This window comes from Mangifera indica, chromosome 4, assembly GCF_011075055.1.
Source record: "Mangifera indica cultivar Alphonso chromosome 4, CATAS_Mindica_2.1, whole genome shotgun sequence".
NCBI classification, from domain to species: Eukaryota; Viridiplantae; Streptophyta; class Magnoliopsida; order Sapindales; family Anacardiaceae; genus Mangifera; species Mangifera indica.
The window spans coordinates 13,390,945-13,398,587 of record NC_058140.1 but is presented as its reverse complement, the minus strand read 5'-3'; positions in this window follow the sequence as shown (position 1 = coordinate 13,398,587).

Sequence of the window (7,643 nt, the reverse complement as noted above, 5' to 3'; positions counted from 1 at the left end):
CTTTAGCCACTAATCTTGCCTTTAGTTTCTGCAGGGATCCATCTGCATTTAGCTTTATCATATCAGCCCATTCATGCCCAACCACATTCATGGCTGAAGAAGACCTAACTCCCAAATTTGGTTTTTCACCAATACATCAAATTAATCTTGCACAGCTTGATGTCAATGTGGATCCTTCAAAGCTTCACCTACTGTTTTAGGTTCCCTCAGACTTGACACAACTTAGATGAGTTGCCAAACACTCTAGGGGCTGATAGTTTACCTGTCTTAGATACAGTTATCGTTGGATGAAATGACTTGCTTGATTGTGGCACAATTTCTTCACTAAAAATTGTAGTCTTTAAATTAGAAATGTGATTTATGACAAGTGTGTCATTGAGAGAATCACCATGGACATTTCCGCTGGTATTTAACATTTTAATAGCTATATTACCACAGAAATCAGTGGGAGTATTTGAAACTTTAGCTTTGTCGCCAGAATTATCATTCATGTTTTTAGCACATTCATCAACACTTGTATGTTTACGATTAGCAGTAGCTATATTTCCATTACAACTTCCAGTGATTAGTCTTGAATCAAGATTAGTTTGAGCTTTATTGTTACCATGAATTTAAATTTCTATGATGACAGCAGAGAAAGTATCACCAGATTGCAGTGTTTTTAGAGATACGACATAAAGTGTTTGAGTAGGTATGAGAACAGTTGAGGACTTATGTGGTTGTGAAGTGAAAGTAATGGGATGAGAAAAAGAAAAACAACGATTCAAGTTCAGTAAGTCATATGAATTCTCTTTGTCAAGATTTTGAACTCCTTGATTTGTACTTATAGATAATGTATATTTTGAGAAAAGTTTGTGTGACTACTATTTTCAGAAGGTATTTAAAAATTGTTCACAAAATCTCAGATGATAAGATTACTTTATAAAATGAGTTGTTTTTTTCTTTTTAAAAAAAAAAAAAAGAGAGAACTTGATTGAGAAGGAAACTCAAACCCATCAAAATTAACACTAACGACCATATAAATTTTTCTTGTGAATCTAAGATACTTATATCTTTTGTGCACACTATTAAAACTAACAAGGATGCATTTTTTAGTGTAGAAATTGAATTTATTAGTAAAATATGGTCTTATGAAGGGACAACAGGCACAAACAAAGGTTCCATGAAATAAAACCTAGTAGGGTGAAGAATATGCTCCTCCTGTTATATACTCCAATTTCTGGGCGAAATATCTCTGGTAGCTTTTCCTTATGTTAAGTCACATTAGCTCCAGCACCATGTGAGGATGTTTGGGAGCCCAGCACCTTGAAGTTATGACATGTTAGGCTCTGCCGTAAAATCAACAAAACAAGATTGAACATAGCTGAAGATTATTATTTCATTTTCGAGGGTGTAACAGCAAGAATCTGGGACCAATCAGTTCGTTAGTCTTATTTTCACCAAATTTTACAGAACATGGGCGAAAATTCCAACCCCTAATGTGTATATATATCCCATTAATCTTTCACCTGGACTTAGACTTCTGTGGCCAACAATCACTTTGGACCCTCAGGACTCCAAATTCTAATTTGTTAGGAAACAGAGCAATCCAAACAGAATATTGTGTGACTCAAAAAGAACTAGATTTGAAGATATTGCATTCCAAGTTGTGACTTGCAAAATGTAAACTCTTCCAATTCCAGTAAAGCTTCTTTGTTTGACAACAAATGCATATCTTGTTAGGTAGCTGGTTCACTCAGAACCATGTTGGGGCCAACATGCAATAATTGTAAGCTTTGCACAAGCTTACAATCTGCCAAATCATTCTCCCTTACCAAATTGCAAAACTATTTCTTCATAGGTATGTTTATGAGAGAGTTTCATATCTAGGTAGACTGTCTTCTCTTGCGATGTAGATCAAATACTGTCTTTCTTTTGTGTGGCTCTCAAGGACTCAAGCCGTTAAAGATTTAACAACTTTGGCCCCGGTGGTGCGTTACTACTTGGCAGGAATTAGGTTCATTTCCTACCGGTTCCAAGCTTGCCCCCAAGAATCCTTACAAAAAGAACCCCACCTGCAGGAAAAAATTCTATAGCCTTGTAATATAAAAGCCAATGCATTGCATTGCCTTCTACACAACTCAACCATTGCATTACAAAGTTCCACAGGTACTAAATCTTCTCATCAAACTTCTTTACTCAAACACTCCAAACAAAATGATCAGCTTCAAGAACCTCATCAAGCTCGCAAGAAAGGGGCAAAGCATAGCTGCCCTCAAGAGGGAAAAGATTTCGTTACAAGAATTCAATAAAAGTAGCAGATCGTCATCAGTTGTTAATAAAGGCCATTTTGTTGCTTGCACAAGGGATCAAAAGAAGTTTGTGTTTCCTATAACATATCTTAGTAGTCACCTCTTTCAAGAACTCTTGAGGATGTCCGAGGAAGAGTTTGGTTTACCAAGCGATGGGCCAATCACATTGCCGTGTGATGCAAGCTTCATGGAGTATGCAACCTCGTTGATCAAAAGTTGGGTTGATAGGCAAATGGAGGAAGCTTTAGTCATGTCTATTGCCAGCAGTAGATGCTCATCAATGTCTCATTCTATCTACCATGAACAAATTGGCCACCAATTAGTTGTTTGTAATTGATGAGATTACCCCTGGTCACGCAAAAATTTTGTAAATGATACATGGGTATAGAAATTTTAGTAGTTTAATGAATTTTTGTGTAACTTTCTCTAAGTTGCTTCATGCTTTTGTTCTTTGAGGTGGTTTTGCTTTTTTTTTTTTTTTCCGTATTTCATTAACAATGAACCGCATGAATACCGAAGCAAACAAATAAAAAGAACGGTTAAAATTGAAACTGACCAAAAGCATTATAAATCTCTTAAGACTATGAGCAGGAGTTTAGAGTGTGGGGGCACTTATAAAAGCAAGCTGGTTGCGGGGTCAGTGTGTGAAAATGAAAACAAATTTCATAAGTCCCTTCATTCCCCATTTGGCACAGTCCTGCTAGGCTGAGCCCCCATAGTCATCTCGATAAGAGGTTCCAGGAACCTTCGTCCTGATTTCATCCTTACTCTATAGACTAAATGGGTAGCCCGCTCATAGGACGAGTCTCCTGACTTAACATAAAAATAGACATCATCAGCTCCAAAGAGTACAACCTTAAAGACAGTTATCTGACCTTGGTAGAGATAGACAAAGAAGACACAAAGCAAGAAGAGATTTTCAAGCCTAAAGGATTAGGGTTTTACCAAAGATGCTTAAAAAAAACTGACTTACGTAAAGCCCCGACAAATTTTTTATAAGCACCTTAATAAAAAAAGCAAGAAAACAATCTAACCCTTCAAAGTATGAACCCAAGTACTTGTTCACAGACACGAGTGGCGCAAATACTCATATCCATAATAATTTAACCAGTTGTAAAATCTCGAACGTCCAAATGGCATCCGCTTTTCTAAAGTAAAAAGTTTACAAGCAGTATTTGCACTCTCAAAATTTCTTTTTAAAATCAACTCATAGATATGACTAACAAATAGTGATTAAGTTGCATCCCAACTCATAGGTCTAAAGATCTGGCCTTTTAAGGAGGATAACTTATCTTCTAGAAGTCTTAAAGCATGATTAAGAAACCACTCACACTATGACCTTTACAATAACTGGACAGTAAATAAGTATTTCCTATTACTAAATTATCAGTCAACCCCCTTCAAATGTAACTCTTACCTATAAATACAATAAGTAAAGGAGAGGGGGCTTTGATTACTAATTAATGATTAGTAGCTTAGTATATCTTATACTATTCTTCTATCTATTCTAATATTATGGATGAGACTCATAAATTTCTTGGGCAAACCGCATAAAAGAATTATTAAAATTGTTTATCTCCTATTTAGATTCTGCATCATTTCATATTCTTTTACTCAAATATCAGTGGTTCAGAGTACTTCTCCAAAATTTAATCGTTGTAAATTTAAAATGACTAAAGAATCCTTATCTCACTTATAGTTTTGATAGTTTCCATTAAATTTTAAAATTAAAAAAAACTTGGGTGCACTGCATTTTTTAAAACATTGAGACCTTTAGTTTGATTAATAAATAATTTCTATTATAAAACCACTATTAATAAATATTTTTTTAGAACCACTATTAAGTTTTGGGCACACAGGAAAAGAATGAATGCTACGTCAATACCTTGGTGGAATCATGTGTCTCGTGACATAGTGCAAAGCAAATTGAACACGACAAATGAAAACAGGAAATGAATAATAATAATACATGATATATTTTATTGAATTAACCGATATATGGGTTTGTAAAATTTATCCCACCCATGACACTTTATTCCAATAAAATGAATCATTTCAAATAATGTTAAGATTTCCCTTGTCCATAATAATCTTCTCACAGTCTGAAAATCTTAGCATCCTTCACCATATCAATTCCAATTCTCATCAATTCATTTCAATCAAAAATTATAAAATAAAGCAAAAAACTTTGATGAACCCAGATTTGGAGACGTAAATATGTTATTTTGTTGTTCGTGTTAATGATTTATAAGATTTTTAGTAGAAGTTTATTAGAAATCGAGAATCAAAGAAAATTTTATAAGATATACGTGATTTAATGTTCACACCAATTAGGTTGAACTATATTTTATACACTAAATTTCCATACTAACAACTTGATTCTTATTCATTTTATTGTATATAAACATGCGAGATATTGAATTTAGATTTTATAGAATCAATCAGTTCATCCACAGAGTGCATTTAATCCATTAAACATCAAAGAATTTGGAATAATTCAACCTACTTACCTCTCCTATGTCATCAAGCGTGTCTTGATGCTTTCAATCTCAGGTAACAATCCTTCAAATGGCTTTTAATCATCTCTCAAACATTCTTAGAGTGTTTTAGTGAAAAGTATATAGCGGTAAAAAATTCTACCGCATGAAACATAACCCTTTTTTGTAGATTTTCAATTTCAACTAGTGTAAATGGGAGTGCAACCCTAATACACGGTTGTTCGTAACAGTCCATCCTACTAAAATTGTGTATTTCTTTCTTCAAAAACCATGATTATTCGATAATTCCCATTTATTAATAGTCATTCCTCTTATATAATGGGCATTCATGTATCCAATTTACTTTATTTCCTTGAGTAATCGTTTATGCTCTTAAGAACGTCTCACAGACACTCATATTTTACAAATGATCATTCATCAACATTTAAATAAAATTTAAATAAACTTAATTATATAAAATGATTAAAATATCTTTAGGATGTATATGTGAGTGTTATACTGACATATCTTTCTAGAGAAAGTAATCAAAAATAACTTAACGAGTATCCTACTATGAGGGTTCAAGAAGGCCCTTGATATCTTGGCCACTTATGTGGACAAGCTAGATATCATAGACAAACTATGTACAATAAGAGATTATAGCGATTTGAATTGTCATGAAAGCATATGGCATGCTCATGTAGTGCATTAAATGAAAAATGGAAATGACATTTTTATGATGGGCTTCGAAGCAAATATCTTGATCATTCATGTGTCATTCATTTGTGTAGAAATATAAAAAGTTTGTAACCCTACTTGTACTCTAGAAAATAGGGGCAATAATTTTGTGATCAAACTCTTCTTTAATTAAAATCACAAAAGTGACACTAAAAGTATGACTAGCCATTACACAACAATTAGCTGTACAATGTGCACGCAACAGTTAGTCATATCATCTATATATAGGTCAACCCAAAGGATAGGTAGAAAGCTCTTTACTAAAAACAATGGAAAGAGTGGGACTTAGTAGATTAATCATTCTCAAAATCTTCCCAACATATCAAATTCATCTTTTAGAAGGATAATATTACACTCTTTTTATCTTTAACCATAACTGGATAGTAATGAAGACCAACCATTTGAAGATCACTTTCCATATAAACAAAATTGGATCAATTATGTAATTATGATATAATCGCCTCGTGTTTATCATGTAAATAGAGGATTGTACAAAGGTTTATAAATGATAATTTTCATATTCAATATTGTTACACTGCCAAATTATAATAAAAAATACTAATAACATAATGATGAATATAGGCTCCAGAATAACATGTCAAACAACCTTAAAAACATTTTGTGTTCATTATATCTTGTATTGAATTACACATCACAATTTGGTATGTTTCTCATTAGTGTAATTTTTCATGTCATCATATATGAATATAATGTATGGTTAATTCTTATCTTTTAAGAGAGATCATGATTCTAGTGCACCCGAATGGATCCAAGAGTTGAAGGGGTCACATATGTTAACTTTACTTTTTTGAATTAATGTGAAAGAATGAAGCTTTCTAGGCCATCCAAATTCTTATAGCTAGGAGGGTAAAAGATTTCAAACGCAGCACTATCCAATGGGTTTATTACTTGATTTGTAAAAGAGCCATTTGATCATAATTAAAATTGGGAGAAATAATAGTCAATGAAGAATGATTAATAAGTTGGAAAATATATAAAGTGTGTTTGATAGTGGGAAAATATTCGCACAATTCTAGAAACTGGAGGAATTTAAATTTTTTTAAATTAACGGGTAGGGGTTGGGATTTCACCCAACCTGGAGTGGGAAAGTCGTTTGGCCTATTTTGGTGATTTATGTTGTGATTTGTTGGGTTAGAAAAGGTAAGCGTTTTTTCTCTTGTGTGAGTTCCAAATACGCCAGTTGGCCACAGATTCAACAATTGACGTATTATTCCTCAATTGCTGTAATATTTTACCCCTTCTGGAAAAAATGTGTCAACGGTCAAATTGGCATATTTTCCCTTGGGTTGTCCCAAAAAAAAAAAAAAAAACACCAATGAAAAATACGCCAAGGAGTGGTGATATATTTTTTCTATGGTAATTTTATATATATTCTTGGCCAAGATAGTCGAGAGTCCTTTATATGTCAACTCAATTACAAAGTCAAGATTCCACACTATTAGTGTAAAAAATAATATCATGTGTATAATTTTTATATACAAATTATAATGTATTATTATATAATTAAATAATTAAAAATTAAATATAAAATAATATTTAATCATATGATAATAATATTTTATTATCTATACATAAAAATTATATTTATAATTTTATTATAGTGTAAAATTTTGCACAAATTGATTGAGGTTTTATATGATTAATATGTTGGTTTTTACAGTAACTCATTTATTTCAAGATTTATTAAAAAAATTTATATTATGTTTTGGATTTATGTTTCAGTTTGTTCATATTTTCTTGATCATTAACAATTTCTTTTTTTTACCTTTTGTTTGCAACGTTGCTTTGGGCAACAAAAAGAAAGTAAAGGGTTTGACAAGACAACCGGATGAAGCTGGCAAAACTTCTCATCACTTTTGGCCCCAAATGACTGTCATACCGCACAAATATGTGACGTGTAAGATAAAAAAAAAAGTTGAACAGCCGTTAGATGGAGCAAACCTTTTATTATTAAAATTAAAAAATTATTTTAAAAATAAATTATTTTAAAAATTATTATATATAAATAATTATTATATTTTTTTTTTTGTTAATGAATAGAGTTTTCAAGTTTTTATTAGAGTGATTAACATTTTCTCACTCAAGGGTAGCTTAAAAATACTTATTCACTTACTAA